Source organism: Ascaphus truei, chromosome 2 (assembly GCF_040206685.1).
Source record: "Ascaphus truei isolate aAscTru1 chromosome 2, aAscTru1.hap1, whole genome shotgun sequence".
In the NCBI taxonomy this organism is placed as follows: Eukaryota; Metazoa; Chordata; class Amphibia; order Anura; family Ascaphidae; genus Ascaphus; species Ascaphus truei.
This window is the reverse complement of record NC_134484.1, coordinates 423,590,451-423,613,636: the sequence shown is the minus strand read 5'-3', so window position 1 is coordinate 423,613,636 and position 23,186 is coordinate 423,590,451. Positions and strand designations below refer to the sequence as shown.

The following is a 23,186-nucleotide window of genomic DNA, read 5'->3' as shown; positions in this document are numbered from 1 at the left end:
AGCGCGCATGCGCGGCCCCGCCTTAACGTGCCCATTACGCACCTCACCCGCCTCCCATCGTGGAAGCGACGTCAAATCGTGCTTTCTGTCTGAGCCTTTTTCTATATAGGTCGGGTTTTTGTTTTTTTCTTTCCAACAAAGCTTTATTGAAACGTAGCAAACTGTTGGCTACCACCTTTGCATTGTTTTTTTTTTACGCGTCCGAAGCGCAATAATAATAATAATAAAGCCTCGGTGAAGGGGCAAGGCTGTTGGGAGGCAGAAAAGGGAGGGGCCGTCCAGTGTTTGATTGACATCAAGGCTGCGCCCAAAGAGTCGATGAAGGTTCGCTGCGGGGAGAGGGAGTCTGGGAGGTGACGTGTGACGGGTTGCGACGCAGCGGGGGACGTGGACGTAAGGGGCGGGTGGAATAAGCTGTGTGACGCAGCAGCATTAAAGAAGAGGTTTGACGGTTGTGTGACGCAGTTAAAACTGCTGACGGCTGCGTCAATGGAGGGCGGCGTGTGCGCAATGTATTTCGCTTGCTCTCCCTGGGGTGAGTAGGTGCCCGGTGTTTGCCGCGCACACGAGGGTGGGGAAGGTGACCCAGCATCGGTACCGCGCAACCCACACATTTCTAATGTGTTGTTTTTTTTTTTAATTTGGGTTATTAAATAGGAATGATTGCAACTCACAAGCGCCAAAATAAGTGAGGTTTCCATGTGCAGCACAAAACATGTAATTGTAATGGCAGAATATTTGCTTTAGTGAGGGACACGCCATAGAAATGTAATCCCAACACTTTGTGAGTCAACCATTTCACGCCTTTAAAGTGCACATAGCACTGTATACTGTAGGTAGTCACATTGTCGTAAGACATTTGCAGTCGGATGTTTAGTTTGTGGAGATGAAGGACTTCAGTCTTACAGAAATGACGGCAGGGTTCACACTGGGGGCATCCATTTAAAGAGGGTGATTTAAAAACATGCCAAGTCACCCAGCACTGTCTGGGAGTCTCCCTGATAGTGATAACATTTTCTTATGTCAATGGTGGACAACATTGTATATACACCAAGGGCCTTTTAGTCCCTAAAAGGGTCGCACCATGTATAGTATACATTGTATACTTTCCCTGCTCTGCCTCTAGCTCCTCCTCCTGTCTGTAGCGCCACCCCCATGTGCACCCTGGGAGGGCGTTTTTTGGGGGCCACAGGAGAAGACCGTGTGGGTTCTGAGGCCGAGTCCACGGTGCGCGCGACCATGCTAGTGGCTTCACTCTTGCGTCTCTGCTTCAGCGAGTTGTGCGTTCCAATTGGAGGGGGCGTGGTGTCACGGGAGCTGGTTTGCCCTCATTGGTCGCTCTCTCCCTGGACAACCTCCGATTCACATCATTTTGGTTGCGATAACCATGGCTGCGGCCCCAGTGCTCCCTGCTGCACGTTCGCCTGGCGGCACATGCACAAACTACAGCCGCGGTCTGTAGGGGAGCTATGGGATGCGCAGCCATGACACGGGGAGGGGGCCATGATGGGACATATGTGACCTTCCATTGGCCGCCCGCTGAGCACGTGACTGCTTTGCGTGCACACGGCCACTGGAGCCTGCCCCATAGAGGGCTGTGGTGTGTGGCGCACGCACCGCAGCTGCCACTGGGGACCTGCCCGTAGTCCCATTTTCCTAATGTGTGGTATATCAGGGCTACGTGTTTTTTCCGCCATCTACAAATGCTCATTGCCTCTCCTGCTTACCCGAACTGGCTTGCCCTCCTTCCCACCCAAACAAGTGGCTCTCCCGACCGAACGAGTGACTCGTCCTACTTAACGCTGACACGCTTCATTTTTGCAGTGCAAATGTACCCCTAGTTATGCCGGGCTTGCGTGTATTGAAAATTTCTTCACTCAACTCTCATAGCCGATTTTACATATTGGGCTGACTTGTGATGTCGCCAATAAGAAATTATAATGTATGTACTTTTAATCGACTTGACATAAATGGGGTTTTTTTATATTTTGGGAGAATGCACAATGTGTTCTCAACTTTTTTGGGGGGGGTGGGAGTGCAGTGGTGGGATTCTAACATTTTAATAACCGGTTCTCTTACCTTCACCTGTCCGAGTGGCGTCTACTAGCATATTTTCCCTGCTTTCATCACAATGTGGCCGCGCCGCATCATGTGATGTGCGTTGCCATGACAACGCGTCACATCTACATAACTGGTAGACGCCGCCTGATTAAGCATCAGTTCGGTGAACTTTATGACATTTTAGTAACCGGTTCGTGCGAACCAGCAGAATCATCCCACTGGGTGTGTGGGCTATGAATTTATTTTTGGAAAGTTTACCATTGCAGAAAAGTGCTGTGACTAAATGAATTTTATTTTTTTCTATTGACTATTTTCCAAAGTGATATCGAGTCACTACACGATCAGAGGACCTTGTCCAGTATCTATCATAATATATTTGCCTAAAAGAAAAAATCAAATGCGTTTGTCAACTGTCATGATCGGCATATCTGTGACACTGGTTAATACAATACAGCTACCAAGCTGACTCACTTTTAACTCCTGCTGGGTCCCTCAAATGTGTAATATATCCACTCAATTCATCGCAATATATCTTATTGCTGCTGCCACAACCAAAAACTAATGCCTAGTTGTACTTGCATGGTTTTTCATCCCTGATTACTTCTAAAAAAAACATGTAACTAGTGCGCACAAATATTGTAGGAAAATGTTTGAAAATTCAATCACTCTTCAAAACGCTCAAGTTCAATTAGCGCTCAAAATACCATAGTACTTCCATTTTAGATTTTATACAAAAGTAGTACAGTGCTTGGGTTACAAAAACCTACAGTACAATATATACAGACTGCTTCACAAAATAAAAAGGGCATAAACAGGATTCTTATACGTTACCACATATCAATATCTGATTCCTTTCAAAGAGGTTGTTTGAGCATGAAAGATAAAGTTCACGTGTCTGGCCTCTGAACACATCTCTTGTTAAATTCTGAATGCATGTTTTGTATTGTTCATTCCTGCATTGCAAACTGGATATACCCACCTTCTCAGCATGTCCTTTAATCCTCCTCCCCCTCTCATCAATCTCCAGTGACACCTTTATGGCTTGTGGAGAAAAAATATAGTTTGTTTTGAATCAAAAGATGCCTTGTATATAGAAAATGTCCCATTTCTTTATTTCTATAATACTTACAAGGACACCATCTTCATCACTCTTGCGTTTATATAATTAAAGTGAACGTGCGCATATCAGACTAATGCTAGGTTTGAGACATCGAAATGTACTTTGCACCCTCACAATCATAGATTGTTTAGCATGATTTAATTCAGTTGATCGCAAATATTACCAATATTTATTTGTGATTCTTGTGAATTGTCAGGTCCCCAATATCTTTTATATTTAGTAAATTTATACAGACATGTTAATTCCTGTTTGTGTTCATAATAAAGTTGATCAGAAATCCAAGAAGGATTCTATTTGCGTGAAGAAGGAGATTAGTTTACCCGTCTGTCAAATCTCACTGAGCCCCAGACAGTCAGTGGCCTGACCTGCCATAAAACAATACAGTTTTGCCAGTTTATTAAAGTACTGAATATTTTCTGGCCTTATGGCATACACTTTGAAAAATTCCGTGGAAAATTCATTAATATGAATCTCATTGATTTAAAAGCTGCAGTTCATGCAATATCCTGCATGTGTTGTTTTGTTTTGTTTTAATCAGTTCTGTAGTAAGAAAAAATACTTTTAGCATTTTCTGTTTAAAAAAAAAACTACTTTGAAAGACCAATTTTCTTGTATTCTATTTTAACAAGCATGTTTGTTACTATAGCAACCATTTACATTACCCAGATTTAAAGATGTCGCCAAACTTTGACGATCAATAGACAGAGAACGAATTGACCGGCAGCTATGCAGTTCTTTAGGGAAGTAGAGATTGCCACATGAAACTATTGAAGTTAAAAAAAAAAAAAAAAAAAACGGGAGCTTGAACTGCAGCTTTAAATATATTGAAATGTGTGTTTTTTTTTTTTTTAATGGTGGGAGTATCTTGGGTGAGTGATGGGATGGGGGGGGGGAGAGGAGGCAGTGTAGGTGACGTGCAGCAATGGAAAGGGTTTGGGAATTAAGGTCTCTTTGTGCTAGTAAATCTAAAGAATTTATTTTGAGAACACATTGAGAACACATTTTATTTACATATACTGGAACATTTTCAGACTTAAACAAATGTATTGCGATATATATCGTTATTGAGATACATTTCTTAATATTGTTATCATTGTGAAAATGTTTATTGGCGAACTGTACATCATACCAAATTTAAAATGCAGCACTTTAGCCAATATCATTTTTCATGTGTTAAAAGTTTTGATTTATTGAAATGAACACTTTCTTTTTTTGACTACCAAACCCAAAATACTTGGGAATTGCATATAAAAATCCTGTACCAAGCCATCAATGGATCAAGTAAAAAAAAAAAAAAAATACACACTGCACTTATGAAATTAGAAAATCATTATAATAAAGCATTTTAAAGTTAGTACAAAAATAATCCCAGTTATTTAACTGTTACTGGCACTACCGAGGATCTCAATCACTACAGATGCCTGCGGAACATGTGCACAAGGCACGCAAAAGCACAATAATTACTCTGACAATCTCCTCCAGAATTCATCAAACCCAGCTAAAATCTGGAAGGTTATCAACAACATATTCCAGCCTTCTAATCATCAACAGCCATGTAATATCACTAAGGGCGATATTACTCTGACAAACCCCACCGACATTGCAAATGCATTCAATGATTACTTTGTGGGGTGTGCTACTAACTTATTAGTGAAACGCAACCCAAACCACAAACCTGAATCTCACCCTGGGAGTACCCCTATAGCCCCAACACTGCCCACAATTTTCAATTTGGCCCAGTATCCAAATAGGAGATTACACAAGCGCTCCTCAAATTAAAACTAAGCAGCCAATGTGGACCTGACTTACTACAATCTAGGTTCCTAAGACTTGGTGCCCTAGCAATTGCCAAACCAATTGCATCCATAGTCAACTCTATCCTGTCTGCAGGACATATCCCTAAGACCTGGAAAGCTGCCAGAGTTGTCCCAATCTTCAAAAGTGGGGACAAAAACACTGTCTCAAACTACAGGCCAATCTCCCTTCTCCCTATACTATCCAAAGTCATGGGAAAATGTGTCCACTCCCAACTAAGCGATTACTATACCAAGACAAATTTCCCTAGCCAATTCCTATCTGGCTTTCGCCCCAAACACTCCACCGTAGCTACCCTGCTAAAAGTTTGCACTGAAATCCAGTGTGGAATGAAACGGGGACAACTCACTGGTGCAGTATTCCTAGATTTTGCAAAAGCTTTTGATGCTGTTGATTATGCTATCCTGCGTAACAAACTCCAGAGCTCTGGAATAGGGAAGCATGCTTTAAATTGGTTTCAGTCCTACCTATCAGGTAGATCCCAACATGTGTCCATCTCGGGTTCTAACTCCAACCCCCTGGATATCACCTGTGGTGTCCCGCAAGGCTCTGTTCTGGGGCCCCTACTCTTCTCAGTGTTCATCAATGATCTTCCCACAGCTTGTCAGGAAGCCTCAATACACATGTATGCAGATCACACAATCCTATATGCACACAGCCATAGCCTCTCTGACCTTCAACACATACGTCAGTCTGACTTTTTGAGACTCGAAAAATGGATTTCCCAAAACTGTTTCTAAACCCTGACAAGACTGTAACAATGGTATTTGGGAAAAGACTACATTTTTAAAGCTTCCAGCGATTGAGCTCCAGATTAGAACCAACGCTAACACCACCCTAACCCCTGTCACTAGTTTTAAATACCTGGGCTTATGGTTTGACTCCCACTTAACATTCGGGATGCACATTGATACCCTGACAACCAAGACCTATGCCAAACTAGGGGTACTTTACAGGAACAAATCCTCCCTAAGTCTCCTGGTCAGAAAGCGTATCGCACCGCAGATGCTAATGCCAATTATTGACTATGGAAACATAGTATATGGTTCGGCACCTCAAACCCACCTTAGCAAACTTGACACCCACTACAATTCAATTTGTCGTTTTGTTCTCCAATGCAACTACAACACACATCACTGCGATATGCTCAAAGAACTAGATTTGTCATCACTTGAGTCTAGGCGCAAAGTTCACCTTTCCTGTCTTGCCTTCAAATTCTTTATGGGCAAGCTACCCAGCTACCTGAACAAGCTCCTCACCCCTACCACATGTAGCACCTATCATCTGAGATCAGACTCCAAAAGACTGTTCATGGTCCCAAGGCTCAACAAAGTATCCGGACGTTCCTCCTCTTACCATGCACCCCAAAACTGGAACAACCTACCAGAGACTCTCACATCCACCACCAGTTTAAGTTCTTTCAAATCTAAGGCTGTCACACATTTTAATTTGGTCTGTAACTTTCATACGCCCATAATATATATTTTCTTTAACTGTGCATGCAATGTCTTGTATATAATGTATAACCTGCTCATTTATGTAACTGTATTTGTAACCATGTATTATTTGTCTTAACTCTGGGCCCAGGACATACTTTATAACGAGAGGTAACTCTCAATGTATTACTTCCTGGTAAAATATTTATAAATCTTAATATATAAAATCGAATGGTTAGTGAGGTTAGTGCTATCTGCGGTGAATCTGATTGGTCCTCAGCCTCTGGCCAATCAGATTGCTGTGTGTGACGTCACCCAACTGCCACTCTCTTCCCCCTCTGCTCGCGACACACACACCTCTCTCCGGCGCTCATCTCTCCCCCCCTTCCTCCCTCGCGGCGCCAGTAGAGGTCCGCCGCTCATCTCTCCCCTCCCAGCGCTCATCTCTCCCCCCCCCTTCCTCCCTCGCGGCGCCAGTAGAGGTCCGCCGCTCATCTCTCCCCTCCCGGCGCTCATCTCTCCCCCCCCTTCCTCCCTCGCGGCGCCAGTAGAGGTCCGCCGCTCATCTCTCCCTCCCTCCCGGCGCTCATCTCTCCCTCCCTCCCGGCGCTCATCTCTCCCCTTCCTCCGCTCACGTCTCCCTCCCTCCGCTCACCTCTCCCTCGCGGCGCCTCATCTCCATCCCCGGCGGGGGAACAGGCAGCGGACCCCCTTCCTCCCTCGCGGCGCCTCATCTCCATCCCCGGCGGGGGAACAGGCAGCGGACCCCCTCCCTCGCGGCGTCTCATCTCCATCCCCGGCGGGGGAACAGGCAGCGGACCCCTTTCCTCCCTCGCAGCGCCTAAGATGGCGGCGCGCCCGGAAGGACACCCTTCTTCCCTCGCGGCGCCGAGTGAGAAGATGGCGGCAGCCGGAAGTAGAGGTAGGTGTCGCGTGTGTGTCGCTCTAGGTGACACTGTGTGTGTGTGTGACACTGTGTGTGTGTGTGTGTCGCCCCCTGCCTTTCACGCCCGCCCCCTGCCTTTCACGCCCCCCCCTGCTTTTCACCTCACGGCCTCCGGCCGCCCCCCCCCCCTCACGGCCTCCGGCCGCCCCCCCCCCTGCCTTTCACGCCCCCCCCCCCTGCCTTTCAATCCTTTCACGCCCCCCCCCCCCTGCCTTTCACGCCCCCCCCTCACGGCCTCCGGGCAACGCCGGGTATATCAGCTAGTAAATAATATTTCAAACTAAACGTTTTTTTAAATCAAAAATTTTACCATAAAGCACTTCTTAATGCCCCTTAATCCTGAAAGTCTGTGTTGGGGATGATAATGGTGCCGTGTGCGTGGAACCGGCCAACAGGGGGGAAGATGAGGAAAATAAAGACTTTGCGCCGCTGAAGTGTGTGTGTGTGTGTGTGTGTGTGTGTGTGTGTGTACAATGTTAATAAATTTATTCCAACGTATTTATTATAAACGACACACACAGTACCTCACTGTCGCTGACACCATACACACAAAAAGTGTATGGCCGCACACACTATATTACGGGCCTTATGTGGAAAACACAAAGCAAAGGGGGGGATGAAGTGGTGGGTGGTGCGGTACCCATATGCAGTGAAGGGTGTTAAGCTTTAGCATATCTTAACACCCATTCACTTGATGGGAAGTTGGGATGAACGAAAGTGTAGCACACTTTAGTGCATATGGGCCTTTGACGCTTGTCGGTAAACTGCAAGTCCCTAGCTGTTCATAAAATGTCGTGGTCACAGGCGACCAGGACTAACACCAGGGATCAATTCGGCAGACAGAAACAGAGTTCCATAAAATTAATTTATTGGAAAAATATCCACAGCTATTTACAGTAAATCAACACACACAACTGGGAAACTGGCGTACCCTATAAACTTAGGTGCAGGGAACTCCATAAAGAGATTTTCCCTGTTCTGTTTTTTTTTTTTTTTTTTTTGCAACGTCCACTGCAGCTTCTCCCAGGTGCACACAGCTTCTTCCAAAACTTCTTAAGAATTCCCTTCCACAACTCAAACTGAGATGAGCTTATCTCATCTGGCTAGGAGTCCTCCTTCCCCCAAATGTATGTAATACTCCATCATTCCTTGATTTGGGCGGTGATTTCAACAACAAACCCAGTTCAATGTAAAAAGTTAGGCTGAGTCCCCGCTAGTGCTAAGCGGGCGGCGGTTACTTACATATATAGATATATGTAAGTCCCCGCTCACGCGGTGTGCCCGGGCACACACTCTCACCCGCAATCGGCGCTTAGGTAAACAAAAAACCTATACTTACCTGCACGCTCAACTACCCGCAATGCCCCCCCCCCTTCTCCCCCGCGCGTGCACAAGCAGGACACCCGGCGCTCATGCTTGGAGCGCTCTCCAAACATGAGCGTGCTCACCAGTGGGGACTTAGGCCTCGGGCATGCACTGACCCGGGCTGAGGCGCGGTGCTGCTCGGCAGTGATCCCCTTCAGCCGCAATGAGAGCGGCTTTAGCAGGGGCTCGCGCACGCTTGCGGAAGTGTGTGTCTTAACAAATCCTAAGTTTCTGAGCTCGCCGGAGCGCAGGGCCGGTCACGTGAGCGGTTCGCCCAATGAGGGCGAACCAGCTCTGTGACGTCACAGCCCCCCCCCCTGACACGCCCTTGGACGGCGCGCGGTCTAAGGCCAGGGAAAGCACCCGCTTTCCCTCAGCCTCCGCACGGCTGAAGTCTGTATGGACTCAGCCTAAGGCTGCATCCATAGAAGGACAAGCCGTGCTGAGCCGTGCGGATGCTCCGCGCTGAGCCCCTGCATCATCAATGAGGATGTCTTTAGAGGGGGCTCACGTGAGCGTCCGCAAGCGTGCTGAGGCGCTGGATTTTTAAGCCGACAGCCAAGCTGTTTTTCAGCGCGCTGTCGGCTGAAAACATCAAAGCAGCGTCAACGTCACGGCGCCGTGACGTTGATGTCAGTGCGTTGTGGGCGATTGGCCCAGCGACGTCACTGCCCCGCCTCCCGATCGCGCCCGCTGGCTCGCCTGCATGTGCATGAAATCGCACTGCTTCAGCAGGCGAGCCTCAGCGTCGGCGCGCCTCGGCACCATTTGGACACATTGTATCAGGGGGAAAAATAACCCCTGCTCCTTAAAGTGCTGGAACCAGACAACATTGGTGTGTGTGTGTGTGTGTGTGTGTGTTACAGATGTGTTATTGACAGGTAGGGGTAATGGCAGGCTTGACCTTATTTATAGCAGTCACATTTACCCCTACCGTCACAGTCATCATTTTATTGTTTTACTGGGGGGTTTGCCTTCCTTAGATCAATATAAATACTAATCTATGATGATTATCTGTCAACCAAATTATTTACCATAGGTTGATCGTCACTAACTTTTGCCTTTTTTCCCCCCAACTTTCTCTACAATGTAAGAACACTGAATATCACAATAATAAAAAAAAATGTACTTGTCATTTTTTTAAATTATTACACTCTTATTGATGTATTGCCCAGGTCTAGTTTCATCTTAGACTTACCAAAAACTTGCTGTATCATAAGTGCTTTGAAAAATGCAAACCTGAAGGCTCCCATGTAATTAAAAATGTAGGGTACATTTTTGCAAATATTTTCTTTTCTGTGAAAATGGTTTTGTTAAATTCCTTACTTTATTGGAGCTTTTTAGAAAGATCTCCCTCTTCTAGAGGTAACCATTCTTTGCACAGTAATGCACTTGTGTGCAGTTATGCCAACACCTCGTCTTCATGAGTATAATATTGTAAAGGCTCCTAAATATAAGCACTGCATATGGTGTCCTTGTATTAAACCTTTTGTAAACAACGGTGGTCCAAGCTCCGTCTTCAAGGCCTACTAGGGTACCAGGCTTTCAGAGCATTCTTCCTGTAATTATACAGGTCGATAAGAATTTTAACCCAGGGAGTGTTAGGTCCTGCTACGGTCATGCCTTGTAAGTGGCAGCAGGCTTAAGACGCTTTGGCCAAAGGGTTAAACTAAATGACCCTTTTTACAAGAGATATATAGGTATTGCACTGTGTGTTTTTGTCACATTTGGAAGTAGCTTTGGGCATTTTTGTTTTTTTGTTTCATTGCATACCTGAACTATTGCCTCTGGTGACAATTCGAGATGTTAACTGGTTGGGGGTTATGAATTCACTGACGTTCTGAAGGTGCGTGTCACATTAAATGAACGTCATGCCTATTTTGTTTGTTTTCTAGGAGAAATTGTGCTTGCTGCTCTGCATCGGCACTGAAAGGGTTAATAGAAATCTTTATCAACTCATAGCCCTTGAGGACTGAGCTTGCATGTACCACACTGATGTAAACCATTACCAATATAATTGGTTTAAATAAATAGTAAAACTTAACATTATCTATATATATATATATATATATATATATATATATATATATATATATTTATATATTTACTGTATGTTCATTTGCATGTCTTAGACAGGTCTGCAACCCTGTCTTTCCCCATTATCGCCCAGCATACAGCGCTTCCACTGCAGCAAGGGATTCTGGGAAATGACATGCAAATGAGCACGGAGTGCCACCTTTTGTCTCAAGCTCGTATTACACAAGCAAATCCTCAAGCCAATCCATGCTGTTTTTAAACACAGCTTTTAGACGGGCTGGGATGAGATGCAAAACCATTAAACCCACTCTCAGACATGTTTCAACCTTGATGGGTATCATCAGTGTGAGGTTGGTTGTAATGGCTAAGCTGGTTTTATATATATACTAGCTGATATACCCGGCGTTGCCCGGAGGCCATGAGGGGGGGCGTGAAAGGCAGGGGGGGGGGGGCGTGAAAGGCAGGGGGGGGGCGTGAAAGGCAGGGGGGCAGCCGGAGGCCGTGAGGGGGGGCGTGAAAGGCAGGGGGGGCGGCCGGAGGCCGTGAGGGGGGGCGTGAAAGGCAGGGGGCGACACACACACACACAGTGTCACACACACACACAGTGTCACCTAGAGCGACACACACGCGACACCTACCTCTACTTCCGGCTGCCGCCATCTTCTCACTCGGCGCCGCGAGGGAAGAAGGGTGTCCTTCCGGGCGCGCCGCCATCTTAGGCGCTGCGAGGGAGGAAGGGGGTCCGCTGCCTGTTCCCCAGCCGGGGATGGAGATGAGGCGCCGCGAGGGAGGAAGGGGGTCCGCTGCCTGTTCCCCCGCCGGGGATGGAGATGAGGCGCCGCGAGGGAGGAAGGGGGTCCGCTGCCTGTTCCCCTGCCGGGGATGGAGATGAGGCGCCGTGAGGGAGGAAGGGGGTCCGCTGCCTGTTCTCCCGCCGGGGATGGAGATGAGGCGCCGCGAGGGAGGAAGGAGGTCCGCTGCCTGTTCCCCCGCCGGGGATGGAGATGAGGCGCCGCGAGGGAGAAGTGAGCGGAGGGAGGGAGACGTGAGCGGAGGAAGGGGAGAGATGAGCGGTGGACCTCTACTGGCGCCGCGAGGGAGGAAGGGGGGGGAGAGATGAGCGCCGGGAGGGGAGAGATGAGCGGCGGACCTCTACTGGCGCCGCGAGGGAGGAAGGGGGGGAGAGATGAGCGGCGGACCTCTACTGGCGCCGCGAGGGAGGAAGGGGGGGGAGAGATGAGCGCTGGGAGGGGAGAGATGAGCGGCGGACCTCTACTGGCGCCGCGAGGGAGGAAGGGGGGGGAGAGATGAGCGGCGGACCTCTACTGGCGCCGCGAGGGAGGAAGGGGGGGGAGAGATGAGCGGCGGACCTCTACTGGCGCCGCGAGGGAGGAAGGGGGGGGAGAGATGAGCGCTGGAGAGAGGTGTGTGTGTCGCGAGCAGAGGGGGAAGAGAGTGGCAGTTGGGTGACGTCACACACAGCAATCTGATTGGCCAGAGGCTGAGGACCAATCAGATTCACCGCAGATAGCACTAACCTCACTAACCATTCGATTTTATATATTAAGATTATATATATATATATATAAATTATTATTTTACACTAGGACTTATTAATTGTTCAACAACATGGTATCCTGTTTTTATGCAAACTACTTTCCTTGAGCAAACAAGAACAGGCTCAACACAGTAACACAAAATGAAAGTTAAATGCTTAACATAAAAACATTCACATTATTTTGAAAAAGTTTCTCTGTAGCTTGTTGGCAACAGGCACCAAAATAGATTTGAAGCTCTTTGGAACAGGGACCCAAACAATTTCTGCAAAAGTCTATGAACAACACTGTAGGCACTGTCACTGCCATACAAGAGCGATTGTTACATAAAGCCTCCTAACCATACGTTTAAATCAATTTAAAAACATAATTCAACATTCCTTTCCATTGAGTGTTCTGTATTATTTTGAACTACGTGTAACTGCTGTTCCTTTTTTAGAGAGGCTTCCTTTTCTACCTAAATACCTTAAACCGGTTTTTCTGTTGCAATTAATATGATTGCCTATATCTTCTACACCTGACTGAAGCTGGTAGTCTGCCAGACTGTAGGTCAGTCTAACCAACTTTTTCCTTCAACTTTTTTGTTTTTCTTTTTATACTAGTAATATTGGATATAAAAATTACAGCACAATACAGTAGCTGCTAATATTCGTCCCGTCTAGTAGACGGTTGTCTGCTCCTGATTACCAATAGTATAAAGATGGTTGAGCTGAACTAGTGTGGTTCTTTTTTATTATTATTACAGTATTTGTATTGTGCAGTAAAATGTGAATTCTTATGCTCCCTTGTAGCACAAGAATTGTAATTGTGAGTATATCTTTACATACTATATGAAATACATATTCATTGCTGTAACATGGCTGCATGAATTGGCGTATCTACACATTTGTTTTCATCACTAAGAATATACATTATAACTGGTCGCAAAGGACAGTGAAACAAGTCAAATGTTTTCTTGTGCCAATTTTCTCTGACTTGGATGATATTTTTCAATAAATCTCAATTAACTATTCTGAGCAAATTCATTTTTCTTCTCAAACTCCTAGAACCAGTTTTTTACTGAAATTGACTTTTCATTTGACCAAAAATCAGTTGTTTTTGTTTTGTTTTTTAAATAACCGTTGCGAAAAGTACAGTGTAGTGCATTTCTCGCTGATTTCTGTTGAAAACATACCTACATTTATTAATTTCCGTACTAGTAATGGAGTCTCAGCCTTTGCTAAGGTCATTTGTCCACTATGGCTATAACTGCATTGTCTAGGTCAAGCCATAGGTAAAGATACAGACACTGATACGCACATATATAATCATCCGATCATGTAGACATACGCAATCTTGGCAAGCTCAAAATCCAGCCTCGCCATATTATATATTTGTATATGAAATAGTGCCAACTGGAGTGCTACTAGGAAAGTGACGTACAGCATTAAACAAAAGCCTCAATGTACATCCAATATGACAAATTATTTTGTCCATGTGTCTTTTCAGAAGTATGGTTTTATTTCAATCTTTTGGCCTGCAACCACTCAAGGTAGATGCTATCAGCAGGTTCCTATGCTACCAATTTTATACTTTCTTTTTTATATTTCCTCCACTGCATAGAGAAAAGAGGATAATATAGTTCATAGCATGGGGTGTGTGACGCCTACGGGGCACTAAAACTCACAAGCCTCTCATTAACACCCACCACCAAGGATATGTTTTTTGGCTGGAGGGGGATCAGAGAAGGGGAAACAGGGCTGCAATGGCTAGCGGGAGGAGCTAATCAGAGCAGAGATGTGTCATCATGTGACCGAGCAGGTGAAGGGTGGAGAGGGGTAGCCGGGACGCTCCTTACCCCGGGCCTAACAAAATGCTGGCTCCTAAGTATTTTATATTTGTGGCCACCCGTTTAAATTACATTCCAAGCTTATTGATGCAGCAAAGTTTATCTCCACCTTTTCTCCTGGGGGGGAAGAAGTTTCCGTGACTACTGTGATTACATGTGTACTTGGACCTGCTGATTTTAAATAGGGTTGAGATGGGTGAGTTTAAGCTAAGAGGGGCCACATACCTCCCAACAACTATCAGACATAAACAATCTTGGCGAGCTCAAAAAACAGTCCCACAGTAGTATATGTTTATAATACTCATATCATGGTATATTTCCTTAACAAATCACTAGCTTTTTGTATGGGCTAGGAAAAAATCCAGTGGCAGTAATGTACTAAAAAAAAAAAAAGTAAAACATGCACTAAGAAGAATGAATCCCTCTGATCAATTTTAGATGAAACTTGTAGTATATTGTGGTGTGAGTTATATAGGTATATCAATGTGACCATGCATGAACCAATGAACAACCTGGTTTTAAAAACAGTATGTCTATCAAACACTGATAGAAAAGTGTCCTTGCACAAATGGATAGATGAACACTCAATCGTGCAACGATGACCAAGTCTATGGATATCTGAGTATACAATTTTGATAAAATGATATGAATAAGTTCTTAAGATGAGCCTCTGTTTGCTTGCCCAATCCTCTGGATCACCAATCCCCTTAGCTGCATAAATCTCAAAACAAAAGGGGCACAAAAGCTAGGCATCCGTCTTTTATAATACAGTTTAACATAATAGTGAAGAAAAGAACGCACAATTAAAATTAATCGCTTTAAGGAACCCTGATGAAGCCACAATCTGGTGAAACATGTAGGCTTCTCTTTGACTCCTAACCCATAGGTTAATTTATAAACGCATTGTGGAATGCTCTAAACACGTGCAAGTCTCTTCTGATGAAAAGAAGAAAAAATATATAACGCCTTGGCTGGAGTACCTTTCCGGTATTAATGAAATATCTCATATACAATCCATTCAACTGGTAGTATCCCACTTGGCAGTGTAAGGTACCCACAATAAAGTGTCCAGACACATATAAGCCTTGTATAGTGTAATGAATGATGAGATAAATCTCAAGGACTCACATACTGTATATTGTAGCATCCTTTGGTGATAGTCCACGTCCTAAGGCAGGGGTCTGCAAACCTGTCCTCGAACCGCACACAGGCCAGCTTTTATGGATATCCCTGTTTCAGCACAGGTGGCTCAATCAAAGGCCCAGTCGAGCACTGAGGCACTGATTGAGCCACCTGTGCGGAAACAGGGATATCCATAAAAGCTGGCCTGTGTGCGGCTCTTGAGGACTGGTTTGCAGACCCCTGTCCTAAGGTACAGGTGTGCTTCAGTCTTCAATCGGGCACAGCAAAAGCAAAAAAAGACCGCACTACTCCCAGCAGATAAGTGATCAAAAAAAGGAGAGCGTTCCCAAAAGTGAAAAAAAAAAACTAATTTATTAGCAACATGGAGAAAGGCAGCATATACTGGCAAAGATGCCCACACTCGGTTTTCTCCATGTTGCTAATAAATTAGATTATTTTTTTTCACTTTTGGGAACGCTCTCTCTTTTTTTTTTTTTTTTTATTACTCATCTGCTGGGAGAAGTGCTGTGTCTGCTTTTGCTGTTAACCCGTAGTTTAACAGGAGACTGGATTAGTCTTGGAGCCCCTGGCACGCTGTTCCTGTGCACCCGCAGTGCGGAGAATGACTTTCGGTTAGGATACATCACTTTCTGAAGACTTCAATCAGCAAGGACACCACTGGAGTGGATCCAGGTGTCGCTCTCTCCACCGGAGGTTTGTCTGTCGCGTGGGCACATTCTGCTCCGTTTTCCAGCCTGCTCCAGAGAGTCCAGACACTCAGAGACGCGATGTAGGGGACTGACTTCTGAGTTAGAGACTATAATCTTTTTCTAAGATGATTATTTCATTTTGATTGTTAGTTCTTTTCGTCACGAACATTATTTTAAAGTCTTTTATAAAAAAAAATTGGATGCCTTTTGCATTCATTTTTTTTTTTTTTAAATTTTTTTTTTTTGAGAATGGCAGTGATCTGTTTTAATGGTCTTTAAATCTAGGTGATTCATACCATTCACAAGCACTTTGAAAAAAACTTTTGAGCTTTTTGATTTCACATGGTAACCATATTTTGAAGTCTTTATTTAAAGGTGCAGTCTTTGGTAGCGACCAAAATGTTTTGTAAATAATTTAACAATCAAATTGCCTTCCGTATAAAAAATAAATAACTACTTAAAACAAATATTTGGTTGATGCTTCTTTGGAAATAAATCCTAAATAAATGTTCTTTGTGGTCTCTGATTGGAGGAGTGTTTCGGTCGCGTGCTTCCTGTATCTGTGCCCCATCAGAGAGCCAACATAAGTAAGGATGAGGAAACCTAATTTTCCACCATCGCTGACCCGTTTCGTGACGCACTTTGTGCGTTCTTCTGAGGGACACACCACAGCATTTCTAAATAAATGAGGTCACACAAGGCATCGGCTGGATGTCACCAGGGCTTCCTCTTCTCCGCTCCTATGACCTATTTTGAAACAGAGGTGCATGTGATGCCCTTTAAAGATATTAGTAGCCTTATATGTTTTATTTCAGCAGTTCCCAAATCCTGCTCTGTACTGTTCATGTCGGCTTCCGCTGTTTCTTCTGATTGGTATGCAAACTACAAAGGTTTTTTTGAGGGTTTAAAGGGAGTGGCGCTTAGCAGTGATATTAATTTAGGTTTGGGGCTGATTTAAAAAAAAAAAAAAGTGAGCAGGGAAAAAACGAGGTGAAAACAAACTATTTTGCCGTGAAGAAATAATTAAACAAACATGTAGGGGGAACTGCCCAACAGCTCACCTCTCGCTTTTAACCGTTTAAAATAAATGATAACATGCATACACTTGACATCCTGGAAAGAGCCTAAGACGTGTGGAGCATTTTCTATGAATAAAGTTTTCTTGTGAAGCGCTTGTCATAATATTGTAATGATGTTTTATTTCTTTGTTCTGTCCTGTTTTTAATGTGCGTTAGGCCACGTAAATGGTGAGCGCGAACACAATGCTGTGCCTCTGAGCCAGGCCATTGCACGTTCTGACCTCCGGGTCACGTGAGCTTATCGCCCAATGAGGAAAAACCAGCTCCGTGACGCCACGGACTCGCCACCGTCACGCCTCCCCGTTGTGTCTACCCCATTGCCACATCTCTCTAGCTACAGGCACGTGTGAAGCCACGTGCACGGTCGTGAGCTCACCATGGACACTGCCTTACCCTCACTTCATTACTTGTTTTCTCCGTGTACTATAGTAATAGTTTTAAGAGAAGAGAATAGTAACTCTGCTTTCTGTCCCAGGCCTGGACTCGCTGGGAATTTCTCTTGCCTCCTCGCCACCAGTGAGCTATTGTTAAAATTGTATACTGCATTTCCATGTATCAGGGTAATTAGAATGTTCTGCATTATAACTACTATGCAAAAGAAAATAGACTGGGCTTTTATTCAGTTATTTTGTTCACTTCACAATTTAAAAAAATACTAGATTACAAAAATGAATGGTAAAGTCTCAAATATAGATTGAAGATCACATTTGTGCTCATACTGAAGAAAAACAAGTTTATTAAGGATCCAATAACAGCTGTTATGTACCTACATGATTATCATTCAAGGAGCAATGTGGAGTAGCTGGTAAACTTGCTTTTTGAAGAGAAACCAAAATTGTTGAGCAATGCACATTAAGTGTAATATGTGTCACCCCAGTAATTAAATACATTCAAGAAAATCTTCAAATACTAATAGGGCCAAAAACAAAATAGTTTCTGCTGCTGAAAGTCCATCCTAATGTGGCTGTCCATCCCTTTTGTGCCAATGGCCAACAATGTCTCACTGTGCTTTCACATTTTACTGAACTACTTTCATTCCTGATTTCCTGTTATCACATTACACTGTATTCTGTTAGCTGTGCAGTAAATGGCAGTCCCTCTGGTAATTGCAATAAAACAACTTGTGTTATGCCTAATGGAGAGAAATCTTGGTTAAACAATAAATAAACATTTGCACTTTTCAACTTCTAGTTTGTGCCAATCCTTTATACTGCATCCTGACCTAGCACTTGCTTTGTCCCGGGGTTGTGTACATCTGTAAAAGCTGCTTTCTACTGATCCCACATGCTGGCTGTGCACCTACTGTTATTTGCAGTGCTGTGATGTTGCTGTATTCATCTAAAGCAGAAATAGTTTTGTTTGTTCATATTCAGTTACATGGTACTGGTGAATGCTGGACCTGAATATTCAATGTTGTGATTTCAGTATTTACGTTGGTCACTGATCCCCTGACAATCGCTTTACTTTCCTGTGCCTCTGTATACAAATAGTAATAGCTTTCCAATTTTGGGTGTGTGTACGTACAATACAGTGCTTTGCAACACTCTGTGCTTATTGTAATCGAGACATTCATGTAGCCACCACCGATCAAATCCTGGTAACTATAGGTTCCAAAGAGCAAAAGTATCAATGGGTTACCCAATCACAGGTGAGGGAGTGTAAAAGTAGATATGTGATACGACCAGGATCAGAGTAACTATGTCTAGAAGACCCCACCCCTTGTGTATTTACATATCGCCTTTGCTAAAAAAAAAAAAAAAAAAACAATTTGCAATTCTACTCCATGGGCATCTCTACAAAAGTAATAAGAACCAACTTGTATATTAGTGTGTGTGTGTGTTAGGTGGACCCTGCTTGAACAAGTCACATTATATCCGTATGCTTCTCAGGGCCGCCAACTGGGGGGGGGAGGGGGTCTGCCAGGGTTGGCGTCAGGGGGCCCGGCCGTCAGGGCCGCCAAGGGGTGGGATGGGACACAAAAGATAATGGCGACCGGGCCCCGGCTCTGCATCAAATGCAGGCCTTCCTGTGCCAGCCTCTGACGTCAGAGCGCCTCCGCTTCTGGTGCGCGCTGACTGGAAGCTCAGCGTGGGACAATGTGAGGAAACCAGCATCTAATGGTCGGGCCGATTATCCGCCGGACCCTGCAGCCACCGGATCCCGACCATCCCCAAGGTATGTCTACTTTTTTATGTCTTGGGGCTTTTTTATATGCGTTGGAGGGGTTTTATATGCATTGTGTTTTGTTTTTTTTGTTTTTTTATATATATATATATATCTATATATATATATATATATCCATAACATGCAAAATAGTGTTTGACACTCTTTCACAGTATCATCATAACCTGCTCCCGTTCCCAGTATATGAGGGTGTGGTGGAGGGGGCAGCTGATCGCCGGTTATCTAAACAAGTCGGGGGAGGGGGGGGGATAGGGGGTGAGGTGGTGAACGACGGCTACAAACTATACTACAGCTTAAGCCCGTTATAGCGCGACCCGTTATAACGCGAATCCGCTTATAACGCGGTTTGAGCATGGACCCCGAATTAAAAAAAAAAATTGTAATTTTTTTTGTTACATTTTTTTTGCACACTGCCACATTGCACACACTACCAGCACTCACTGCACACTGCATAGCCCACTACACACACTACCAGCACTCACTGCACACTGCACACACTACCAGCACTCACACTGCACTCACACACCCACTCCCTCTCCCTACCTTTGGTGTCGGCTGCTGAGCTCGGAGCGGAGCTGGCATCGGGAGGAGGAGGGGCGTGTTGGTAGGAAGGGGGGGGTGGATGCCGGTAGGGGGGGTGAGTGAGGAGCAGGCTGGGACTCGGAGGGCCGCGTAGGAGTGGTGTGTCAGAGACACACAGACTGAGGGCGGGAGCGGAGGGTCTCTGGATGCCGGGCGATGGTCAGGTAGGTGTGGGGGCCTCGGGGGGGAAGGAGGTGGATGCCGGTGGGGGGGGGGGAGGTAAGGAGCAGGCTGCGGCTGGACTCGGAGGGCCGCTGTTGGCGGGCCTGGTGGACGTGTAGGGCTTCCGGCTCCCTCCTCCCGATCGGGCGCGCGGCGGCCATTTTTTTTTTAAACTAGTGCGACCCCGGATCTAGCGCGGTCGGATCGGGTGGCCCCCGAGGACCGCGCTATAACGGGGTTAAGCTGTATGTACTGGTATACCTATTCAATTTTATTTTGGGTTGATTAAAATCTGTGCTCCCTAAACTCTAAAATAAGATCTAAATGTAATTGAGTATTTATTGACAAAAGTACAGTATACACATGCTATCCACTAAGATCTGAACAGTAATTATCACTGGTCCATGTGACAGATCTTTCTCATTTTCTTCGCCTGCCTTTATTGTGAATATTATAAGTGTATAATGAAGCCTCTCCACCTTACACATTGCCCTGTACAGCTCTATATCTGCGCAATCCCACTCCTTTCCCAACTAGAACTCTTTCAAATAACAAGCAGTACTCAGAAATGCACCAGCCTTCTCTCCTTGTACCTTATGTTTCCACTCCCTCTTCCCTATAGATTGTAAGCTTCCCACAGCAGGGCCCTCCTTACCTACTGTACTAATAATGTATGTTAATATTTTATGGGTATCCTTTTCTGACCCCATAATACTCCGCTTTGGAATATGTTGGCGCATTATAAATAAATGAGAATTGTGGCTATTTGACCTGTAACGCGGTCTAGATCAGTGGTTCACAATTTTTTTTTTCTTAATATTTCTAGCAGCACCCCCTGAAGAAAATGTGTTCATCAAACCCCCAATTAATCTTGCTGCCTACTCATCAGACTATTGCTAAGACAATTGTGACTGATCGCAGGAGTATAGTGCCCTGAACTACGCTTAATAAGGGTCCAAATGCACCCAAGTGTGTGCAGACCGCTTTGGTGGTATAGCTGACTATCATGGTAAGAGCTTCCAAACTCACGCCCTACTATGCTTTGCTGATGCAGAGCATGGTGGGGAGCAACTTTGGCAGCTCCTGTTGTAATTGACAGATGATATACCAAACCACTCACACAAAGGGACAGTTTGGGGCCTTACTAAATGCAGAGAAAGTAGAGAAAAATGGCAGTGCACTGCCAAAAAAGCAGGAGGAGGCTCACAGGTAAAAAAAAAAAAAGCGGTTTTATTCCATAAAAGGATCAGGCAGGACCCCTAGAGCAGCAGCACTAGTAACACGCCTGCGTGTTTCGGGCCGTGTGCCCTTACTAAACGCAGTCTCCACCCAGGCTCAGGAACTAACTATACTGCCAGGGCTTTGCCATTACAGATTATTTTTAGCAAACCAAAAATTGTGAATTGCTGGTCTAGTTCAATGGCTTTCAAATTTTATTTTTAAGAACTGCTCAACTATGTTCAAACGTACTACCTGTTTGCAGAGCCACAGGCATCTTAACCTATGTACATAAAATAATTGTAGTAGATGGGCTGGTTACAGCAAAAAGGTCCCTGTCACCTGGCATATAGCCATAAGACATTATTGGCAGTAGTCCTGGATTTTCAGTATATATGGGTCTGCTGAGATACGGGTGTGCCGATTTCTCTATTTTTTTTTTCTCCCCTAGATTAAGGGCTGGGTCCGGACCGCTATTGAGGTTTAGACCATGTTGGAACCGAAACGTTGAATCTATAAAGTTTTAGTACTAACATGGCGTGCCTGCATCTGTTTACTTGTATATACAGTACATATCGCTCACGTGTTACAGCAGGGACAGCCAGACTGAACTGCTGTAACATAGTACCTCAGATACTTATATTGCCGATTTTATATCATACTCATCTTCCCTTGTAGATCCACTGCTGGTTGAAGGCCTCCCCATGGATTTTCCCGATTACTGCGATTGCAAGCCGCCTCCACTTTGCTCCAATACATTTTTCTGATTTCATCCTCCTATCACGTTTTGGTTCTTGTCTTTTTAATCTCTGGAATCCAGTCGAGTACCATCTTTGTCCAACGATCATTTCTTCTTGTGAGATGTTCGGCCCACTGCCATTTTAATTTCTTCACCCTTGAGGTGATGTCACACTTTTGTATGGTTTCTGTAATATAGAATCCTGTGTAACACTTATTGCCGTTCCAGTTATGGAAGGGAAAAAAATAATGCAAAATGTAACTAAAATGTCTGCCATTACCAACATGTTCCACAGAATAGGCTGAAAACCACTGCCGTAGGTAAATCCTTCACTAGTCACACAATGCTTTCACAGTGCCTTTGTAATATTACTATCTCATATACTGACAATCTGGATAACATACCCATGACTATAAACAACCCATCTATCACTAACAGACAGGTAGCACAAATGTATTTATTTATAAAATGTTTTACCAGAAAGTAATACATGCCTCTCGTTTTCAAGTATGTCCTGGGCACAGAGTTATAATGACATACATGCTTATAAACACTGTTACAATGAGTGAAAAGGGTTATACTAGGGGGTGCAATCTTCTTTTTGTTTTTTTTCCCCCTTCCCCTGTGCCACCCTGCTGGCTTTCACCCTCTCCACGTGCCCCTCTCCCCCCTCTTACCTTGATTCAGATGTCATAGCAACGTGACGTCACATGACCCCGCGGCGTCACCAGGAGCATCTGAATCAAGGTAAGTATAAGTTTACAGAGTCCCTGCTGTCCCCCAGCATTAATTGAAATGCCTTCGGAATGCGTGCGGGGGCCTCTGTTAACCCCGCGCCTCCCACTTTGCGCACTGCTGGGTTATACAGTACATTATATACAAGACATATTCATTCACTCTAGTTAAACAATATATGAAAGAATGTATTAAAAAGCGCCAGTTATTTAAAACTAATAATCCCCTCAGAAATGAGCAGTTACACAGTGCACAACACTCCCAGATAATTGGAACACAAAGTCACTCAAATCACAAGCCCAGTAATATTGATCACGATCATTATTATTATTTTCTTTTTAAGTTAATCTTGCAGCTTTGATACTACTTCTACGATTTCAAGCATTTTCCCCAGCCCTGGAATATGCTAATGAGAATTGTATCATTTTCCCCAATGCATATTCAATTTTATTAAGATACAGTAGGTTAAAAAAAATTTTTTAAATCCCTGA

At 44.7% G+C, this 23,186-nt stretch overlaps 1 protein-coding gene and 1 long non-coding RNA gene across 2 annotated transcripts in view; one reads left to right on the top strand and one right to left on the bottom strand.

Moving 5' to 3' along the window:
• The window catches only part of WAC (WW domain containing adaptor with coiled-coil), a 37,386-nt gene extending 37,321 nt beyond the window's left edge, over positions 1–65 (bottom strand). Inside the window, exon 1 of the mRNA XM_075587676.1 lies at positions 43–65. The gene's annotated coding sequence lies outside the window, so the exon portion shown is untranslated. The remainder of the gene's footprint in view (positions 1–42) is intronic.
• LOC142487791 (uncharacterized) lies at positions 32–21,998 on the top strand. The gene is made up of 2 exons (XR_012799310.1): positions 32–535; positions 21,900–21,998. It is a non-coding gene; the product is annotated as an uncharacterized LOC142487791 (long non-coding RNA).
• Positions 21,999–23,186: the final 1,188 nt, after the last annotated feature.